Consider the following 22,289-nt stretch of genomic DNA (forward strand, 5'->3'; position numbering starts at 1 on the left):
ATCCTCTCCCTCCCTTGTTTACAGGCACACCATACATATGTAGATATGGACATCAATGACACAGATACATGCAAACACACAGATGAGCATATAGACACACCCCAGCTTCCACTGTTGTCCTATATTTGTCAAGGCAAGGCAAAGAGAGGAGCTGTTCTTTCATTCAACAACTTTCCATGGTTACCCTTAGCTCCTCACTGCCTTTCCTAATTCCCTTACCTCTACTAGTCCCCCTCTCCATGAGGAGTTGTCCTTGCTGGCCTCCCAAAGACCAGGTCCTAATTATATGCCCTTCCTACTTTCATAAGTGAGAGGGAGGTTTAGGATGAGGAAAATGGGATAAATTCACAAGCCTTCTGCCTTCATTCATTCATTCAACCACCACTGACTAAGTAACAACTATACACTAAGGACCTGCGCTCTCTACTCCATGGGGAGATTGAACAAGAACACAAAGATTGAACAAGAAAATAATTCTTGCTCTCAATAAGCTCATAGCCTAATGCCACAGAACCTTAGAACATGAGATGTGAGAGCTACGTGGGTCCTTCATGGACTCAGGCTCATTAGAGAACATCTAGATTTCTCCCTTCAAGGGAAAGTGCAAGTAAATAATCACCCAGTAGGATGTGATCATTGCCATGAGTTTCTGATTGGCCAGAAGTCATCATATGTAGCCCTGACCTAGACCCACCCTGAGACTTCCCTACTATCTTCATTGCTACCATGTTTCTGAGTCCCAAACTCCATCAACCTCAGGGTACCTCATCTTGTGCCTGGGCTTCTGATTGATAAGCACCAGCCATATCAAGACCATACTCTGGACCATGGATGCTGATGTTCCCTGGCCATTCTCATGGCATATTCCCATACCTGAGTCCCTTTCTTGCTGCCTCAATCCCCCACTCCCTACACTTTCCACCTCTAGCTTTGAGAAGAGCCATCAAATCAATACCACCATTCCTGCCAATTTCCACCCCCTAGTCTTCCAATCACCATTCCTTCTGACTTCACTCTCCAAAACATTCCTCTCTGGTCACCATTCTTTTATAGGTTCTGTCTTCCCTTATTAGAATGGAAGCTCCTTGAGGCAGGGATTGTCTTACTTGCATGTGTATCTCCCACTCATAACACTGTGCATGTAGTGAGCACTTAATAATTTTTTTCAATCATTCATTTATTCAAAGATAACCAATAGAGGACCAGACATGATGTTAGGAGACCTGGGTTTGAATCTCTGCTCAGGTACTTATTGCCTGAGTGTTCATAGGTAGTTAAAAGGCTCCTTGCACGTGGAGTCAAGGCTGCTGGTTGAGGAAGCAGAGAAGTTGAATCTGGAGGGAAGGGGTCATGGCTAAAGTCTCCCTAATGGAGTGGTGGTCTGGGCTGATGACTTTCCCACCAGAAAAGGAGTCCTCAGGGCAGAGACCCTCAGGGCAGGGCCAGGCTGATGGTGAAGTAGAAAATCAGGAGTGAAAGCTGAGCTAGGAGTGAAGCCAGAACAGATGGAACCCTTCATTAGAATGACTTGCTTGGGGTCAGCAGCCCATCTTGAATCCTGAGGCACTGATGGGTTAAGTGATGTGACCAAATAATAGCTGTCTCGAATTCAGGACTTCCTGACTAGCCAGCTCTCTACCCATTATACCCCACTGAACTCTCCTAGGACATAAATGTGTCAGGTTATCATTAGATGAGAGAGCCAAGGGTTTTGTTGTTTTGAGCGGGACAGGGGGCAGGGAAGGATGCTTACCAAAGGACAAAGGTGGGAAAGATCACTTCCAGAGGGAGGCAATCAAGGTAAGTTCCATGGAGGAAGCAGCATTGGGGCTCAGCCTAGAAAGACGGACAGAATTTCAACAGGCAGAGATTAGCAGGGGGGGCAGGAGCAGGGATGGCACTCAGAGGAAGACAGACTGCTTTACAGCCCACATCTCTTTCCTCCAGGGGATGAAAGCAAAACAAATTTAAGGATTAAATCACACGGAGGTATAATCCCCCAGGGGAACATGGTTATGATGATGATACTGTACAGGAACTGGGTTAGGGCAAGAGAGGGGTGAGTACCATTTCAGCAGGGACTCATTAGGAGTCTTCCAGCCAGGAGAACATTACGGGGGCTTTGCAGGGGCCTGGTGACGGATGGCCACCACAGGGCAGGGACTCTCACCCTCACCCTTGGCAGTTTTCTTTGTACTGGGAGCAAGGGGGTAGGGGAGGGGGCATCGATGACATTGCAAAGGTCGACCTTTACAGGAACCCTGTGCTGGGGTAGAATTGAAGGAAAGTGGAGGAGAGAAAATGGGGGTGAGAAGGTGAGAAGGGGAGTCAGGCAAATTTAGAGAAATCAGAAAACACTGAAATCTCAGATCCTGGCTAGGAACTGTCGTTCCCTAAAGGAATTTCTCCAGGCCCCTGTGATCCCCAGACTGACAGGAAACCAGAACATTTACTAGTCCTAACTTTACAATAATGCCTCCCCCTGCCTCTTGATGTGGGTCTGACTCCTTGTGGAGGTTTTCTCCCTTCTGTCTCTCTGTCCTTTTTCTTTGTCTTTCTCTCTCTGCCTTTTCCCATGTCTCTGACTATCTTTGTCTGCGTATCTCCCTGGGTCGCTGTCACTCTGGCTCTCCAGAAGGGCTGATAACACGCCCAGTCTGAAGCATTGGGCCCTGACCTTGAACTGTACTCATGAAGTACACATATATGCAGGTGTACGCATCTCTGCATGGCTGTTTGAGTATGTGTGTCTTGTATGTGTCTGTACCCTTGTCTCTCCTCCTGGAGCTCTTAGAATCTCATCATTCAACATCATTTATGGGGGGGGGGGGCTTCACTGTTAGATCCCAAACCACTTCCATGTTTGTCAGCTCATTTGATCCTCATACCAACACTGTGAAGGGAGCAGGGCAAGGGGGAAAAATTTTTTTAAAGGAGACAGGGCAGGATTTACTCTCCCTGCCTTACTTAGAGAGGGGGCAGTAGATGCCCAGAGATGGGGAATGACCTGATCAGTGTCACAAAGCTGAGTTGTAGGCATCCTAACTGAGTACCATGCTCCCCAGACCTGCACCACCTCCTCCATTGCTATGGTAACAGTCAGGTAGCAATGATCAAAACAGAGGCTTGGGTCCTAGCCCTAACTTTAGTTCCATGAATCCCCTAAATGTGGTCTTGTAGAAAAAACTCTGGATTCAGAACCAGGAATCTTTAATTTGAACCCTAACTGGGCTACTCACTTCTTTTGTGACCTTGGACACGTTATTTACCCTGAGACTCAGTTTCTCCATCAGTAAAATAAAAACAGTAGACTACTGAGGTGGGAAACTTTCCATCTCAAGGTCACATGTGTCCCTCTAGGTCCTCAACTTCGTCTCTTTAACTGAATCATACTTTGTAGAATAAATCACCTTAATAAAAGGATTTGTTCTATGAAGTGTGGATTCAGTCAAAGAGCCCCACTTGAGAACCTAGCAGGCCACATGTGGCCTCGAGGTCAAAGGCTCCCCATCTCTGTATGGTCTCTAGGATCGCTTTGGGTTCCAAGTCCTATATCCAAGTCATGACCTTGGCCTACCCTACTTTAGGGAAACTATAGTTTCCTTGGGCTGAGAACCCCAGATTCTCTGGAATGAATATTTTCTGCATCCTTACCCTACTACAAAGATAAGCATAGACTCTACAGAATCTGCAGAATAGCTAAAGGGGTAGGGGAAGGGCCTCCAGACTAATGATTTTTCCTCAGGACTCAACCGAGTTTTGTTTCTTGTTTTCTCTTTTTTTTTTTTCCAGCCTGGAATATCATTTTAGAAAGAGTATTCTGCTAAGAGCACAGAACTGGGAGTCAAAGGACCAAGGTTCCTATCCTGACACTACGTGTATGACTTGGATTATTCTCTTTCTGAGTTTAGGACTCAGTTTCCTCATTTGCAAAAATAAAGAAGTTGGGCTAGATCATCTCTGAGGGTCCCTGCCAGCTCTAAATCCCATGGGGCGGGGAGGAAATCAGTGCTATGTTATCTCAGCTCTAAGTCCCCAGCCCAAAAGAATCCTCTGCCCCAGCTTTTGGGGGACTCGGGGGCTGCCCCCTCCCCACCCTGCACAGGAGAAGGGAAGCACCCGACTCTCTCACCATCCACTCTGGGGCCTCCCCATTTCTTCCTCCTTTTCATAGCCCTGTGCCTGCCCGCCCGCCGTTTGTAGTTATAGAGCTGGGCCTCCACAGAGTAATTTACTAGCAGAATCTCTCTCAGAATGCAGCTTGAAGCAGAGCTGTAAAAACAGCTGAGGGTGTAAATAATTCATGCAGACAATATGACTTTTTTATGTAAATTCGGTGCATTAACCCTCTATTATAATGATGGACGACAGATATGGGCGACGTTGCCTTGGTAAGAGCTAATGGATGGCCGCCATAAATTCACAGCACATTTTATTGTGTTGCTAGAAATTGTGCCTTCCGGCAAAGCTGTTTACTTTTATGTAAAACTCTAGGTTCCCTAAATATTACAAATATTTTACATCCGGCTCCTCAGCATTTGGGCGCAGGGCACAAATCAAGCTTTCTCCGTGTGAGTTGTAATTAAAGGTTTGTTGTTGTTTTTTTTTTTCCAGGGACAATTATCTCCAACTATAAAAAGAAATATTTTTCCTCCCTTTAGATATTCTTGTCATTGACTTATTAACAAATCCTTTGAAGAAGGAAGGACTCCGGAACCTATCTCCCAGTGTTGTGACGGTAGAACCTGCAGCCAAGCAGCTGGGCGGGAGGAGAGAGAATAGAGGGGCAAGGTCCTGGTAACTGACTTTTACGTCTGTTGTTGCTCATGCTTATTTACACATATAATATTCCTGCTGTCCCTCTCAGGCTCCCCACCCCCCTTCTTGTCTTTCATAGTCACAGTTATGGAAAAGAGTCAGAAGACCCAGGCCCATGATGACCTTGCCTCCCCCTTACTACATGGCCTCCATCAAGATGATCGCCCCTTCCGTGAGCCTCAGTTTCCTATCCTAATAAGGATGTTGGCTATTGGACTAAATGATCTCTGAGAACCTATCTAGCTCTAATAGTCCATACTCTCTGCTCTAATATGAGATATTTAAAAGTTCCTTTCCAGTTCTTTTGCAATGTTAATACTTTACCTTTTGAGGTCCCTTCCAACTTCAATATTTCTAAGCTCTATGTTTGAAAACTCCATTTTGTAATCTCTTTTAAATTTTATTTTAATTTTCAATTAACAAAAATCTAGTCTTCTTTTCAGCCCTAACATTAAATACTCTAACACCCTGTGCTCTGGAAGTCTTTGTTTTAGGTTCTAGCATTCTGTGTTCTAACCTTCTTTCCTACTGTAATCTTTTGGGTCCTAACATTCTCTCTTCTAAGATCCCTTCTAGACCTAACCTTCTGTGTCTTAATGTCCCTCCCAGCTTTCATATTCTCTATGCTTAATATGCCTTCCAGCTCTCAGTTTCCATTTGTTCTTTTCTAAGTTCTAATGTTCCATGCTCTGATTCCATCAGGATAATATTTTTTTTCCCACCTGCCTCATTGAGCAATCAGGTTCGTCCATGAAAGAATACAACCTGTCTCTTCTTCCAAAGGGTATCTCATCTTTCTCAGCTCTGGGTTACATCCTAGTTCTGGGGCAAAAGCTGTTTTCCCCTCCCAAGTCCCAACCCCTCCCTCCATAGCCCATAGCCCACAGCCCCAGGGACTAAAATCCCGTTTTTGTTCTTTTATGGATTCTTTTTAAATCCCCAGCCCTGGAAATGCCCTTTTCCCTTTCCTACCCCTCTCCGCAAGCCCACAACTCCCCACCCCCACCCCCTGCCAAGGCTGACAGTTGTCGGGGATACCGTCCAACTTCTGCCAGGGACCAAGGAGAGAGAAGTATGACAAGAGTCATTTGTCAGACATAATGCCGTGGCTTCTCCCGCATAGAGTCACACCAGCCTGTAATGAAAGGAGGCAGCTTCTGGAACAGCCAGCAGCTTTGAAAAGAACACTCATACTTGTTTATTGTTATCATTAATATTAATGGTGCATCCCGTAAATATTCACATAATTGGATTAATATCATTAAGAAAGGCTGAGATCTCAAAGCACTTCTAATTATACATTTCATTAGGTCTTTCAACCCTGTTGGATGGCCTGACTGACACCCTAAACCACACTGTTGTAGTGCATCTTTCAAACTGCACCCCCACCCCCCATGCTTTTATGTCTGTGGCTATCCAGAGCACGGGTATACGGTCCCAGATAAGAAGTTGGGACCCCTAGGTTCTAATCTTCACTCTGGCACTGGTTTCATGTGTGATTTGGGGCAAGTTACTCTCTTTCTCTGGGTCTCAGTATCCACATAAATATGATGGGGGATAGGGGTTGGTCTCGTGGGATTTTCTAAGGTCCTTTCCATCTCCGTTTCTCTGTGTTCTATGATTTTCGGAAGTTTCTTCCAGTTCTAAATCTATGATCCTATAATTTTCTCAGACCAAAGTAAAGCTCAGAAGGTAGCTGTCTAAATCCAATCTGAGGCTGGAGAGGGGGGGAAGGGGGGTAGAGAGGCAGAGCCAGGTGTATTCGCTCCCTCATTCAGATGCATCCTTCTCCTCTCGTGACAGACAGCATGATGCACTGATCAGAGCCCTTGATTTGGAGTTAGATGACCTGAGTTCCTCTCCTGGATCTCTACTCCTCACAATCTGTATGACTTTGGATGAGTCCCTTCTCTTCTCTGGAACTCAATCCCCTCCCCCCATTAATGTAAGGGAGTTGTACTCAGAAGCACAGTGGAGTGGAAAGGACATTGGGCCAGTTGGCAGAAGACTGCCTCTGAAGCCTTACTCTGACACTTACTCTTACCTTGGGTTAATTTGCTCTTTACTATCTCAGGGCCTCAATTTCCTTATCTGTAAAATGAGGCAGTGGGACTCCCCTGCAAGCGTTAAATCCTCTGATTTCCACTACTGTGACAGAAGTGGCTCCAAGTTGTATTTGAAGGTTTCCAACTGAGATAGCTCAAGTAGAAGAAACATTATATTTTCCCCAAAGGCCCTAATTTCCTGAAGAGTCAATAAAAGACACGTTGTGATAGAAGTGAGAAGGGGGAGGGTGCCACTTATTAAATAAAAGCAGAATGCAAAGAAAGACCTGTTAATGACATCACTCTTCTCACCAGCCTGTCAATTTCGGGCAGTAATAAGAGGATGGCTAACAGGTTAATTGCACATAAACTGATTTAATAAGAGGACTTATTTGACTTTGTAAGCCTTGGTGTCATTGTTCTCCGCTCTATCAGATGGGTTGGAGGGAGAAAGCCTCGTGGGGTACAGCCAAGGCCACTGGACCGAGAGAGTTCCAGGGTTCACATCTCCGCTCTGCCAGTTTATCGTAGGACCTTGGCCCCTCTGCGAAGCCTTATGTTACTCATCTGTAAAATGGGGGCTCTCCTCCCCATCCACAGAACCCACTCTACCGCCTCCCCACCGTTGTCATGAGGGTCAAGCAAGAAAATGGATAGAATCACAAAGTAAAGTGCTTTTGTTATGAATATTATTGGTAAGAGCGAGCGGAAGGCAGCGCTGGAGACCCAGGCTGAGACTCGGGGTATTGCCTTCCTCGGCTGAGCCTGCAGCACTGGCTGAGGTTTCTAAATTGGGACTTTCGGATTTTGCACCTTATTCTTGTGACATGCTTTACTGCCCCGAAGCCACTTTGCAAAATTCATCGCGGCTTTCACATGCTCTGCTGCTTCCTGGGACCAATTCAATCTTGAACAATAGCCGCGTGAGCACAGGAATGGGGGAATGGTACACTGGAGAGGCAGCGGGGCCCAGCTAGGCGGGGGTGCCTCCGTGACCCACGGCAGACAGCGACGAGCGCGCGGGGGGCGGCATGAAAAAACATGAGCTCGTCCTCTCCGCGCCCGCCAGCGCCACCGGGAAGATGAGCCCGGCTGGCCGGCCGGGCACAGAGGCGGCCAGCCGCTCCCTCCTCGGGGAGCTAGGAACAAAGCCCTCCCGAGAGGCGGCCGCCTTGTGTTCACACCGCCAGGGACGACCCGGTGATTTTAGAATCAGAACAAAGAATGCCCGAGTGGGAGGAGGGCTTAGAATGTAGAACACAGGATGTCAGGGCTGGGAGGGACCTTGGAACACAGAATGTCAGGGCTGGGAGGGCCCTTGGAACACAGAACGTCGGGGCTGGGAGGGCCCTTGGAACACGGGATGTCAGGGCTGGGAGGGACCTTGGAACACGGGATGTAAGGGCTGGGAGGGACCTTAGAACATAGAATGTCAAGGCTGGGAGGGCCCTTAGGACACAGGATGTCAGGGCTGGGAGGGACCTTGGAACACGGGATGTAAGGGCTGGGAGGGACCTTAGAACATAGAATGTCAGGGCTGGGAGGGCCCTTGGAACACAGAATGTCAGGGCTGGGAGGGACCTTAGAACATAGAATGTCAGGGCTGGGAGGGCCCTTGGAACACAGAATGTCAGGGCTGGGAGGGACCTTGGAACACAGAATGTCAGGGCTGGGAGGGACCTTGGAACACAGAATGTCAGGGCTGGGAGGGACCTTGGAACACAGAATGTCAGGGCTGGGAGGGACCTTGGAACACAGAATGTCAGGGCTGGGAGGGACCTTGGAACACGGGATGTAAGGGCTGGGAGGGACCTTAGGACACAGGATGTCAGGGCTGGGAGGGACCTTAGGACACAGGATGTCAGGGCTGGGAGGGCCCTTGGAACACAGAACGTCGGGGCTGGGAGGGCCCTTGGAACACGGGATGTCAGGGCTGGGAGGGACCTTGGAACACGGGAAGTAAGGGCTGGGAGGGACCTTAGAACATAGAATGTCAAGGCTGGGAGGGCCCTTAGGACACAGGATGTCAGGGCTGGGAGGGACCTTGGAACACAGAATGTCAGGGCTGGGAGGGACCTTGGAACACAGAATGTCAGGGCTGGGAGGGACCTTGGAACACAGAATGTCAGGGCTGGGAGGGACCTTGGAACACGGGATGTAAGGGCTGGGAGGGCCCTTAGGACACAGGATGTCAGGGCTGGGAGGGCCCTTGGAACACAGGATGTCAGGGCTGGGAGGGCCCTTGGAACAGAGAATGTCAGAACTGGGAGGAATCTTAGAACACAGGATATCAGAGCTGGGAGGGCCCTTGGAACAGAGAATGTCAGGGCTGAGAGGGACCTTGGAACACAATGTCAGGGCTGGGAGGGACCTTAGGACACAGGATGTCAGAGCTGGGAGGGCCCTTGGAACACAGAATGTCAGGGCTGGGAGGGACCTTGGAACACAGAATGTCAGGGCTGGGAGGGACCTTGGAACACAGGATGTCAGGGCTGGGAGGGCCCTTGGAACACAGGATGTCAGGGCTGGGAGGGCCCTTGGAACACAGGATGTCAGGGCTGGGAGGGCCCTTGGAACACAGGATGTCAGGGCTGGGAGGGCCCTTGGAACACAGGATGTCAGGGCTGGGAGGACCCTTGGAACACAGGATGTCAGGGCTGGGAGGGCCCTTAGGACACAGGATGTCAGGGCTGGGAGGGCCCTTAGGACACAGGATGTTGACGTCCTTGGAACACAAATATTAGAACAAAGTCTAGTGTCAAAGCTGGCAGGGAACTAAGAGTATGGATTATTAGGATAGAAGGGAAGAAGTATTTATTAAGACCCCACTATATGCCAGATATTATATCATTTAATCCCAACATCAACCTTGTTGTTAGGTACAATTTTCATCTCCATTTTACAGATAAGGAAACTGAGGCCTGCTATCTCAGCTTTCTTTATCCATTAGCAGAATTGATGCACCAGCAATCCAGGGAGTTTTGGGGACTGAGAGTGAGATCTATAAATTTTGTGGGTTGCCAAGAGCTAGAAGGTTCAGGTACCTGCTGACACCACTGCAGGTAGAGTCTGAAGTTCTGAATACAGACTTGCCCGAGGTCTCACAGCTAGTAAACAGCACAGCCAGGAATCAAACCTAGGTCATCAGAAGCCAAACCCAGGATTTTTTCTACCTGAGCCACCTGCATCAGGTGCCTTTTAGAGGCCTAACCTAGATTTCTGAGCCCTGAGGCTATCCTTGAGAGTTTTTGGACCCATCTCTGAAAGATATGAAATTTGATCTTCCAGGGGGCCTGCCCCACAGTCCTAAGAGCTGAGAGTACAGAGCCTGTAAGCTATGTCCCTTCATTTTCTCCTGCCAGGCATTTCACAGACACACACACACACACACACAAACACACACACACACACACACACACACACAGGCTCGCACACACTGTGATGTGGGTCAAATGCAACTGTCTGTTGGGGTGGGGGGAGGCCTGTCTGCAGTCCCTTGGAGCGTTCACATTTTTGCAGCTAGGGAAGGAAGTTGACATGTTAGCCAAGCTATGACGGTGTTTTGCATAAATGCTAATTTATTAATTACCATTTACGAAAAGATGCAATTAAAAAAGTTAAAATTTTTTGCTTCAGAATCAGTGAAGCAGGTGCCGCCCCCACCCCAGTCTGTCACAAATGGGTAGTCTAGCCAGGAAGCTGCCATGAACCCAATCCAATGCCCTCACCACTCACTTCAGGTCAGAAATCAGAGCACCTGAGAACCAATCTGGTTTGATGAACAGGTGCACGGCTGGGAAACAAGAAACCTGGGTTCAAATCCTACAGCAGCCCCTGGCCTGATGGGTAACTGTGGAAACGCCCTTTCCCCTCTTGGCCTCAGTTTCTCCCTTGTCAAATGAAAGTGGTAGACTAAATAATCTTTCTATTCATTAATTTATTGTTAGTTTTCAACATTCTCTTCCAAAGATTTTGAGTTCCAAATTTTCTCCCCATCTCTCCCCTCCCCTACCCCCGCTCCAAGACGGTATGCATTCTGACCACCCCTTTCGCTAATCTGTATAAATTAAATAATTTTTAAGGTGACTTTCAGCTTGTATGAGCTGGAGGTCAAGGACTGGGTTTCTCTCTTGTTTTGTATTTTCAGCGCTTGGCACCGTGGATATCATATAGTAAGTATTTAATAATGCATGTTCATTGATGATAAAAAGTTCAATCTCATAAAGGAGACAAAATCACAAATGCACATAATTGGTAGAATAGGAAAAGAACCATAAAGAAGTTCAAACAAAATGCGCAGATTGGGGGGAAAGGGGAGGAGGAGGAGGGAGAGGGGGAAGTCTCATGGAGGAGGTAGATTTTTTAACTGCCATAGGTGACTTGCCCAGGGTTACACAGTTAGTGTCTGAGGTAGAATTTGAATCCTCGACCACAGGACAGCTAGGTGGCACCATAGTGCACAGAGTACCAAGCCTGGAATCAGGAAGACCTGAGTTCAAATTCAACCTCAGAAACTTACTAGCTGTGTGACCCTGGGCAAGTCAGTTAACACCAATTGTCTCATTTTCCTCATCTATAAAATGAACTAGAGAAGTAAATGGCAAACCATTCCAGTATCTTTGCCAAGAAAACTCAAAAACTGGGTCAAGAAGAGTTGGATGCAACTGAAACATGACTAAACAAGACTTATTGACTCCAAGGCCTGTTGTCTTTCCACTTCACCATCTAGCTACCTTCTTGGACAGGAATCCAGAAGACCTAAGTTCAAATTCAGCCTGACACTAACTATTTGATCCTGGCCAAGTCACCTAACCTCTGCTCTTCAACTGTGAAATAGGGATTATAATAATAACACCTATCTCCCAGGATTGTTGTAAGGATCAAATGAGATATTTCTAAAGCACTTAGTATGGGACCTGACACATAGTAGGCTCTTATTAAATGTTTAGTTTCTTCCTAATATTCTATGGTCAGTGATTCTTTCCCCCTGACACCTCCACCACCACCATCTCAGCCCCCCAGAGAGAGCCCAGAACAGCAAGAGCCTAAGGAAGAGCAGGACTGTGCTGAGGTCACCCGTCCATGATGGCTGACGTTTCTGATTGTCCACAGTCTGATTTCCTCTTAGCTCACAGCCTTAGTTCCATTCTGTTCAACAGAATTGAGGGCTAGGGGAGGCTCAGGGGGCTTGTGTCCTTCAGTAAAATGTGCTGTAGGAACCAGTCACCCCTGGTGAGGGGGGTGGGGAGGAATTGCCAGAGGAAGTAGAGGGTCCTTGGGTCTGGGGAGGGGCTCACGAGAACTTTGGGGGCTCTGAAGTCGTCAGAAGGGAGCAGTGGGTCCTCACAGTGACCAAAGCTCCCTTTGTCCCAAAGGTCAGGAGCACCCAGCCAGCTGTGGGGGAGTTCCGCTTCCCCCCTCCCCCAGCCCACGGCCCAGATGTGCGTGTTTGCACAGCCGATCGGGTATACTGAGGGGGCCTTGTTAAGCAGGATGAAAGCGGGGCTTGTGGACCGGCTGTCAGCCTCCTCCCCACACCCCCATCCCTGGCCCGCCCGACTCCATGACACACATCCAGGAATGCTGCTGCCACTGGATGGATGGAAACCTGCTCCCTCGGGCTCTCTGACTTTTCCTTTCATTACAGCAGCTTCTCCCTTCCATGGGATCCCCATTTTACTGATCAGAAAAGTGAGTCCCAGAAAAATTAAGTGGTTTGCCCAAAATCACTCAGCTAGTAGTGTCTGATATAAGATTCAGACCTAGGTCTTTCTGGCACCAAATATAGAGGAAGAAATAGAATAATGCATCCATAAAATCAAGTTAAAGAGCATCTAGTCCCAGTGCTAAAACTAGGGCAGGGCAACTGGTACTTTGCCCCAAGACCAAAATTTTAAAAGGCATCAACATCGTTGCCCCAAGAGCTCTTCCTTCTCTACCCTACAGTAGTAGTACCCCATATTCTACCTTCCCTTCCCATACATTAAAAGTGTCACTGGGTCCCAGACACACTTTTCCTCTCCCTTCCCAATATGGAGCCACATCCCAAGGGAGTCTACCTCACCTCACTTACCACTTGTCCCAGGTGTAGCCATGTCTATTTGTATCATTTTACAGAGGAGGAAACTAAAATCCAGAGAGGGGATGGAGTTGACCCAAAAATACATATCAAGTGAAGACGCTGAAGGAGAATTTGAACACAGACCTTATGACTACCAGTAAGTTCCTTTTGGAAATATATTACATGAGCCATGGCCTACAGTTGAAAACACAAAGAAAAAGATGTGGGCTTAATGTACCAAATAAGAATAAGAAAAATAATAACATCGACTACAGCCAGAATTGAATTAGATTTTACATCTATAAATAACTTTCCCTACAGCTGTCTTGTGAGGCCTATAGAATCAGTAATATTTGCCCATATCAGAGATGAAGAAACTGATGTTCAGAGATGTCTGACTTACTTATTCAGTGTCACTTGGCTAAGGTGCCAAAGCTAGGATCAGAATTCTAGTCTCTGGGCTCCCAGGTCAGAGCTCTATCCACAGCATCACACTGAACTTAACATAATGATAATAATAGCACTTTAACATGATGATTCTCACAACAAACCTGTGAGGTAGTTGCTATTATTATCCCCATTTGACAGATGGGGAAACTGAGGCAGAGATTTGTTGAGTGACTTACTCAGGGTCACAGAGCTAATAAATATCTGAGGCAGGATTCAAACTTGGTTCTTCCTAACTCCAGATCCAGAGCTCTATCTACCGTACCACTCATCTGCCTCAGTAATTAGAACTTTCCAAAGATGTTAGGGAAGTAACGAGCTTCCTGTCACTAGAAGTGTTTCAGCAAAGACTGGGTGACTCTGTAAGGGACACTGTAGAAACAGGTCCTCTGAAAAACTGATGGAGAGGGAAGGTGTAAATTAGAGGTCTCTGAAGACTCTTCCTTGAATGAAAAATGCCCCTTCTCACTAGATATAGTCCATGAGTGATGGCTATAGGCCCAATCCAACATGCTGTCAGTATCCCTGGTCCACCATTCTCTCCCTGCTCTTCCAATGATGAGAGAGATAAGGGAAGCTGAATGGGTCCTGGCCAATGTGACCTGGGTTTCCTCTAAGCCTTGGCCTGTCTGCCTCAGGTAGTAGGAAGCAGGGCTGGGGTTGAGCTCTTGAGTCTGCAGACATGGTCTTGCCTTAATGCCAGCACAATAACAGTTCCCATTTCTAGAGTCCTTTAAAGTTTACAAAGTGCTTTGTGCCCAACCACCCAGTGAAGGAAGGAATACAGATTTGTGGAATATTACAAAGAACATTAGACAGAATGAGACATATTTTTTGGACATGGCCAATGAGGGAATTCGCTTTGCTTGACTATTCATGTTGGTTTATGAGGGTTTTATTTTACTTTGCCTTGCTTTGCTTTTTCCAGTAGGAAGTAGGGAGATAGGAAACAAAGGAAATAGATTTTTGTTTCAATTTTAAATTAAATTAAATTTTAAAAAACAATAGATTTTTATTTCTATTAAAAATTGAATTAAACAAATATAAATGTGGGGGAAAAACAAGAGGTATCTTTAAAAAAAAAAAAAAAGGAAAAAACAAAAAAATAGCACAAGACGCAGCCAGGAGACCTAGGTTCAGATCCTGGTTAGGACCCTTGCTACCTACCAGACCCAGAAGGAGTCACTTTGTCAGTCTGACACTCTACAGAGAAGTTACAAAAAGGTGGAGACATTCTTATATTACCTAACTCCAAGGGGAAAGAGAAGTACTTTGTAAAAACTTAGAGCTCTAAAGAAATTAAAATTATTTTTATAGATGAGGAAACAGAGGCCCAGATCATAAATCTAGAGCTGGAAAAAACCTCAGAGGCCACCCAATCCACCACCTTCCTTTTATAAAGGAGAAAATCAGGGGCTAGAAAGATGAAGTAATTTGCCCAAGGTGCTAAATGGAATACGTAAGTGGCTGTCTGGGAATTGAACCAGATCCTCTGATTCCAGATCTAGCACACCCTTCCACTGAACAACATTGCCTTGAATGGGATGGAAAGTGATTTGCCAAAGGTTATACAGCTTGTAAACACTGGATCTAGGATGTGACTTCAGTTCTCCCAGTTTCCAAGGCCAGTGCACTCGCCTGGCCTCCTGGCCCTCTTTGACCAACCATGCCTACCCAGTCTTCTGCAACTCCACCTCCCACCTTGGCTATAAGACTCACCTCAGAAGTGGATATATAAACTTTCTTCTCTTACTGAAGAAGGATCTCCTGAAAATACACACCTATAGAAATGGACCAAGGTATTGAAGGAGGGCTCAGAGGGGCTCACAGCGACAGATTCAGTTCAAGTTGCTGCTGATTAAACACTTGCTATATTCAGGGCTTTCAGTTCCTTCAGTGTTAGGGCCGTACATATGAAAGCTAACACAGTCTCTGCTCTCCAGGAGCTTACTTACCTTCTACTGGGGAATACATCAGACATACACACAAGTATGATATAATTGTGGAGTGTGATGGGGGGGTAAAGTATTCTAGAGAATGGAAGGCTTCATGGAGTCTTCTGACCTGAACCTTGAAGGAAGGGATATTTCTACAAATAGAAATGAGATGTTAGGAGGAGGAAGTACTAGTATACCTTCCCTCCCTTTCTAAGACTGATGAATAGCTCCTCAAAATCCCAAACCAAAAGTCATCATCTCCAGGAAGTCTTCTCTGATCTCAATCCTCCCCTCCCCTCCCCTACTTCCCATTCAGACCTCACTTAGTCTCTGCTTCATCATTCTCTCGTGCATGTATCCTTTAATACTACATATCATAGCTATGTTGGTGTCCTGTTCCTCTTCTGGACTGTGAGCTACACGAAGGACTGGGCAGACATACACAGTACTAGATACATAGAAGGTTCAAATATGTTTGTTGTCGTTGACTTCCTGGAGTGAGGGGAAGGGAGGGAGGTGGGGAAGATGACCTGTGACTGCACGGAAAAGAAGAACTTGGCTAGGAAACAGTGAATCCGCTCTATTGGACTGGGACAAAGTGTGCATGGCATATAGGGTCTAGAAAGGTAGTTTGGAGCCAGAATGTAGAGAGCCTGGAATGACAGGTTATCTTAGAAATGGCAGGGAGCCACTGATGGTTGTTTTGTGCTTTAAGCATGTGAGTAAAATGACCAGAGGCACTATGCTTAAGGAATCAATCAAAATTTATGAATTACCCACTATGTGCCAGGTCCTGTGCCAAACACTAAACCCAACAGTTCTCTGTTCCTCCACATTTGTCTGTCTCATTTTATCTTTTCCTTTCATTCCCCAGTAGTTTTTTTTTATCTAAACATATCTCTGGTAGATTAAGAAAAACGTTTGCTGATATCTGCTAAATTTGAATGAAAATTTGATTCATATATGAATTGTTCCTTCTCCCAACTTCTTTTCTTTTTTTTTGTTAATGGCACCATCATCTTCCCAGTCACCAAGTTCTTAACCTTGGAGTTGTGTCTGGAGTCATCTCTGAGTCCCCCTCTCCCTTATCCCCGATGCCCAATCCTACATCAAGTCCTGTCCGGTCCATTTTTACCTCTCCGTTCCACTCACTCCACTGCCAAGGCCAGCAGCCTAGTTCATCATCTCTCCCCTGGCCTATTATAATGTCTCCCTGCTTTAGGAGTGTGCTGGAACCAGAACTCACCAGCTTGTTAAATTTTTAGTGAGCATTTAAGAAGCAAACACTCACTATAAATCAGGATTTATTGATTTATTGTTTTATTTATTGGCTGATTTATTGTTTTGTTGAATGTCTAGAAGTGTGTGCATACATTTTCCCTTGAAGAACCTGGTTGTTAAACATTTACCAACATATCCCTGCCCTACTTCTAGTCATTCTCCTTGCCAATACATCTTCCACAACAATCGCCAAAATAATCTTCCAAGCCACAGGCAGAACCATATTACTCCCTTGCCCAGGGACCTTCAGCAGTTCCCTATTGCCTCTAGGTTAAGAGGTAAACTCTTCAGCCTGGCCTTTAAGTCCCTCCCCAATATGGTTTCAAGCTAACATCCCAGCCTGTGCCAGCCAAACTGAACTGCTATCTATTCCCTGAATTCATCCTGACATATTCCTCTTTCACACATTTGCACATATTCTCCTCACCCCATACCCAGAATTATTTTTATTACTGCCTGTAGCAATCCTTCCCCATACCCCTTCCCATTTCTGCCTGTTGTAGTCCTTCTTTTACTGTAAGGCACAGCTCAGAAGCCAATTCCTCCATGAAGTCTTCCATGATCTTCTCCTCCCATAATGATGAACTTTGATGATCTTTGAGAACAAAGGACAAACAACGTCCTCTCTCATTTTTCCTAGAGTAGTTTGTCTCAGCCTTTCTTTTGCTCCCCTCATGTAGCCTATCTTATAGGAGTGATAATTACCTATGTACATACATTTTCCACTTCCTCCTAGTAGAATATTAATTCTTTGATGGCAGGGACTTTCGGGGTTTTTTTAATCTTTGTGTCCCTAGCACCAAGGACAGTGCCTCGGACGTAGTCCTTTAAAAACAAAATTTGTTGAAATGAACTGAACTAAGTAGGAAGTAAAGAAGTGATCAATCTCTTGGAGGATGGAGCTTTTAATTTCATTTGTTTCTGACCTGCCCAAGGGATAAAGAACCCTCCCTGTATTAAAGCAGGCCAGACAGCTGTTGTTCAGGGAAAATGAGGGAAGGTTTTAGTTATGCTGCCCTAGAGAGAGCACTTAATTTGAAGTCAAGAGAGCTGAGTTTGGGTCCCAGCTCTGCCACTTACTAGCTGTGCAACCTTGAATGAATCACCTTACCCTTCCAAGCCTCAGTTTCTTCATTTGTCAAAATAAGAACAAATACACTTGCAATGTCTTCTTGAAAAAGCCATTATAGGAACCACTCAAAATGTAGGTAAATACAGTGTTTCTTAAACATAATTAGCTATCTAAATGCTAGACAATACTATTTTCTGCCCATTAACATTCTCTTCCGATGATCCTGAGCTCTAGAAGGCAAGGCCATGGGAGCAAAGACTCTGGAATATTTTGCCAAGGCACAAAGTCTTCAGTGAGAAGCAGCCTAACTAAACTAGGTGATGTTCATGGCCAGAAACCACCAGAGATGTATTTTGGCCACAGCTGCTGATAAAGGGCATCTCTCTAACTAAGCAGGAAGATAGATGGTGCAGTGGATATAGCACTAGTCCTGGAATCAGGAAGATCTGAGTTCAAATCTGCCCCCAGATACTTGATAGCTAGTGACTAAGCAAGTCGCTTAACCCCTACTTGCCTCAGTCCCTCTTCTGTAAAATGGGGACACACTGGAGAAGGAAATGGCAAGCCACTGTACCATCTTTGCCAAGACAACCCCATGAACAAATTCCATGGGGGTCCACAGAGTCAGATACTGAACAGTATCTACTAAGATATGAAAGAGCTGAGCTCCGTCAGGAAGGAATGAGTTCCTATCTCTTCTTTCAGTTAAGTTCACAAATCTGTAGGAAACTGGGCTTGAAGTCAGGAGAATCTGGGTTCAGCTCACTGGCTGCTAAAGGCATAGGCAAGTCTGCACCAAGTCTAAACCACAAGTACCTCCTCTGACGGAAGATAACACTACCTGTAATATTTACCTCACAGAGTGGCTGGGAGGATCAAATGAGCTCATGATGCCAAAAACTCATGTAAAGGTATGATGTTCTTATGAAGCAGTTTGTTAGGGGCCTCAGAGGTAGAGGGGCGAGAGGAGCCATTCTCTTTCTAAACTAGAGGCCTGAGATGACGCAAACCCCCCCCCCCCCCCCCCACACACACACACACAGTGCCAGGACCCAAGCAGAACCCTACCCCACCAGCCAGCCGGAAGCTGGAGCCCCCTCACCACCGCTCTGGAATCAGAGTCCTCTAGGCAAGGCAGGACCCAGTTCTTCCTCAGCCCCAGCCCCTTAAGCCTCAAGTTCCCCCACCCTGGGCGGGCCATGAATCCACTTCTCCGTTTAATACCCTAAGTAGTGCACTCTGCATATGAGAAACCGCAGTGTTATCAGAAAGCATTTCAAAAACATATGTTTCGCCGAAATGTGTTGACAACTGCAGAAGCCAAGTTTTTGTGAAGTCTCAGGAGTTTAGCCATGACAAGCAGTATTAATGAATGGAATTAATTAAAAAGCATTTCCAGATGAAGAGGGGTCTGCGGCGGCCCGCGCGGCTCCATACACTGGGGGGAGAGAGGGGAGCTGCATTATCATGCAGCCATTTGTAAGCGGAGGGTTTGCCTTCTGAGATCCCCCACCTCGGCCCGGGCAGCGCTGGCAGCAAGCCCTGCCATTCCTCCTCCCGGTGGGCGAGTGGGCTAGAAGCGGGAGACTGGGGGAAGGGTTGGAGAGGAAGGGGGCCTAAGAGGAGTGGGATGGGACAAAGCCTCAGCAGCCGGGAAGAGGGGCGGTGGGGTGCTGCAGACAAGGAGCCTCAGAGCCTCCTCTGCCACCTCCCTCCCCAGCCCTTCGGGGTGCAGGGCCAGGTCCCGCTCCGCCCCTCCTGTCCCCTGCCCTCCCTGCTTCAGTCCCCCAAATCCCCCTCCAGGTCTTTCCCACTCTATTTCATGTCCTCCTCTCCAGGTCTCCTTTCCCTGTCCAGTCTCCTTTCTTCCTCCTCCCCTCTCCCCACTTCTTTCCCCATTCCTTCCAGTTCCTCGCTCCATTCCCGTCCCAGCCCCGCCCTCCCTCCTGCAGCTCCTCTCCTTCCAACCCCAGTCCACCCCATCTCTCCACTGGCTCCTCTCTCGGTCCACTCCTCTTCCGCCTCCAGTGGCCCTCCCGGCTCCACTATCCCTCCCTTCTCTCAGTTCTCCTCTCCAGATGCCCCGACGTCTCTGCCTTTGTCAAGGCCCGCACCTCAGTCCGGGCAGAACAGCTTTCCCGCACCACCAATCCATGAACCCCTGAGTTAGTTCAGTTAGTTCACTGAAGGGACTTGGGGTTGGGAAAGGGAGACTGCTACAGAAGTACAGAGAGACTAAAGGCAAGGTCGGGGCAGACAGGGGGACAAAGAAGCAGGGAGAGAGGCTGGGCCCTGATGTCAAAGGGAAAGAAGGAAGAAACAAAGGGGGCAGGAAGAGGAGGCTGAGCTAAGCCGCCCCTTCGGTCTGCAATCTTTTCCTGAGAGTGACCCAAGCCGGTTCCAGCGACCTGGGCAGGGTCTTCACCCAGGTAACACTGGATCAGGGCACTGGTTTTCCTGGGACTGTAGGAACCCAGCGCACCAGCATACTAGGGCTAAGGGCTGCTAGGGAAAGGAGGTACTGGTTTTCTCCTGCCTCATCATGAACAGTCCTCTCCCCTTTTTCTGGCCTCTTGTGTTTTTCTCCTCTTTCTCTTCTCCTCAATTTCTTTCTGATGGCTCCTATTCTCTCTACTTCTCTTCTCTTTCTCCCAATGCCCATTCCTTGGAGCTGCAGAAGAAAGAAAGAAAAAAAGAAAGGAAGGAAGGAAGAAAGGAAGGAAGGAAGGAAGGAAGGAAGGAAGGAAGGAAGGAAGGAAGGAAGGAAGGAAGGAAGGGAGGGAGGGAGGGAGGGAGGGAGGGAGGGAGAGAGAAAGGACCCTGTACTGCGAATGAGAAAAGCCTGACTCTAGTCCCCACCAGCCACTACAGTAACTCTTTGTGACCTTGGACTTTCTCTAGACCTTAGTGTCCACATATGTAAAATGAGGCTCAGAATCAAATGGTCTTCAAAGCCCCTTACCACCCTAACATTCTCTAGTCTGACATTATATTATAATAATAATAGCCCACATTTATGTATTGATTTAAGTTTTTACAAAGCACTTTCTGTATTCCAAGGGCCCTTCCATCGGTAACATTTTATGACCGATAAAATCCCTTTAAATTTGAAGTCTATATTATTTTTATTCTAATTTTTTAAAGCACAGAGTTTTTCAATTCCAAATTCTCTCACTTCCCCTACCCTCTACTTCACCCATTGAGAAGTCTTTTTTTTTTTAAAAAAAACCATTACAAATATGTAGTCATGCAAAACAAATTTCTACATTGGACAGTATATAATCTAAGGGTCCTCTACATCAAGTATTTATGTTCCAAGTCCCTTCTAGATCTAACATTTCATAATTCAAAGTTTCTTTAAGTCTGACATTATATGTTCTGAGGTTCATCCTAAGTCAAACATTCAAGCTACTAAAGTCCCTTCCAGTTGTAATAATAATTGTTCTAATAATAATAATAATATTCTACACTTTATAATACTATAATAATACTATAACTCTATAATAATAATGTTCTAAAAATAATCTGTTCTAATAATGTCCCTCCCAACTCTGATACTGTATATTCTCACCATTTTATATTTTATTATATCATTTTATATTTTAAGATCTTTCTAACTCTCACATTTTATCATCTCAAAGACCATGCAGCTCAAACTTTCTCTGTTCTAAGGGTACTTCCAGCTCAAACATTCTAGGTTCCAGCCTTAGCCAGTGCTACACTTTAAGAGAAGGGACCTCCCCCACATCACGATGAGCAGGGGGTAAAGAGAAAGTTATGCCTTCCTGGGAAGTTTCCAATAGTTCCACCTGACTTCTGATGGAAGAGCCACCATTGCCACCTCCAATAGCTCACCAGACCACCAATTAACAGAAAGAGGAACTTCTCTCCCCAAAAGGAGGATAGGGTGCCTGATGGAGCAGGAAGGGTCTCTATGAATCAGTCTTGTTCAATGCTAGTTCTCTGCTGTAGATATTGCTATTTGGAGGGGTAGCTTACAACCCTAATGGGACCACTGCTGCAGGATGTTCATTAGAAACGGCAATCCTGTTACTCAGCCTCTTCCTTCAGCCCCCACACATCAATATTTAATTTAATTACCCATGTTGTGGTGCAAGTCACATCTGATTTAGGGGATAACCACACTTATTTAGTAATGAGAGATAGCATGCCCCAACTGTCACCTCTCTCACTGGGAGTCAGCGAAGGGACTCATAGAATGTCAGGGCACAGAGAGACCTTAGAAAACAGAACATAGAATTGTCAAAGCATAAGAGTCCTTAGAACATAGAATGTCAGAGATGGAAGGGACCTTACAACAGAGAATGTCAGAACTGAGAAGAGACCTAAGAGCATAGATTGTCAGAACTGAAAGGTACTTCAGGAATCATCATTTCATCCAGCCCATTCCTTTTACTGTTGAGGAACCTGAGATCCAGACAAGGAATATGAGTTGCCAAAGGTTACACAAAAAGTTAGCAGCATATCTGGGGTCTTTCAACTCCTACTCCAATGTGCATTCTAATATTATATTTACATGTTTTCATATTTACATATATACAGGTATATACATGCATATACATATATGGATATATACAGGGACTCTTTAGGATGCCAGTGGCACCCAC

At 46.3% G+C, this 22,289-nt stretch overlaps 1 long non-coding RNA gene across 7 annotated transcripts in view; it reads right to left on the bottom strand.

The window, feature by feature from the left end:
- Window positions 1–22,289, bottom strand: part of LOC140504694 (uncharacterized) — a 78,934-nt gene that overhangs the window by 18,464 nt on the left and 38,181 nt on the right. For 2 of the 7 annotated variants that reach the window (XR_011967206.1, XR_011967203.1), the window contains exon 3: window positions 1,754–1,836. The exons of the other annotated variants lie outside the window; for them this stretch is intronic. This is a non-coding gene — a long non-coding RNA (uncharacterized lncRNA). The remainder of the gene's footprint in view (window positions 1–1,753; window positions 1,837–22,289) is intronic. 7 annotated transcript variants of the gene reach the window in all.

Source organism: Notamacropus eugenii, chromosome 5 (assembly GCF_028372415.1).
Source record: "Notamacropus eugenii isolate mMacEug1 chromosome 5, mMacEug1.pri_v2, whole genome shotgun sequence".
Taxonomy (NCBI): domain Eukaryota; kingdom Metazoa; phylum Chordata; class Mammalia; order Diprotodontia; family Macropodidae; genus Notamacropus; species Notamacropus eugenii.